The sequence below is a fragment of the Ruditapes philippinarum genome, unplaced genomic scaffold (genome assembly GCF_026571515.1).
Source record: "Ruditapes philippinarum isolate M1 unplaced genomic scaffold, ASM2657151v2 ctg1893_1_1_1_1, whole genome shotgun sequence".
NCBI classification, from domain to species: domain Eukaryota; kingdom Metazoa; phylum Mollusca; class Bivalvia; order Venerida; family Veneridae; genus Ruditapes; species Ruditapes philippinarum.
In genome coordinates this window covers 37,279-37,500 of record NW_026854917.1, presented here as the reverse complement: position 1 = coordinate 37,500, position 222 = coordinate 37,279, and positions in this window count along the sequence as shown.

Here is a 222-nt window from a genome sequence, read left to right as displayed (position 1 = left end):
ATTATTATTTTGAAACTTGTATTGTAAAAATAAGCTACAGTTCAGGAAAGAAACATGCGATAATGAAGGTTAATCATAGCATTTTGATTCTCACATGGAATCAGTTAAGCGGGAGACAAATTAGACAAAGTTTCACGCGAGAACGTTAAATTTCGTCATTTTATCGATAAAAAAATAAATAAGGGCGACACAACACACAATGTCAATAGGTGTAATTCAACT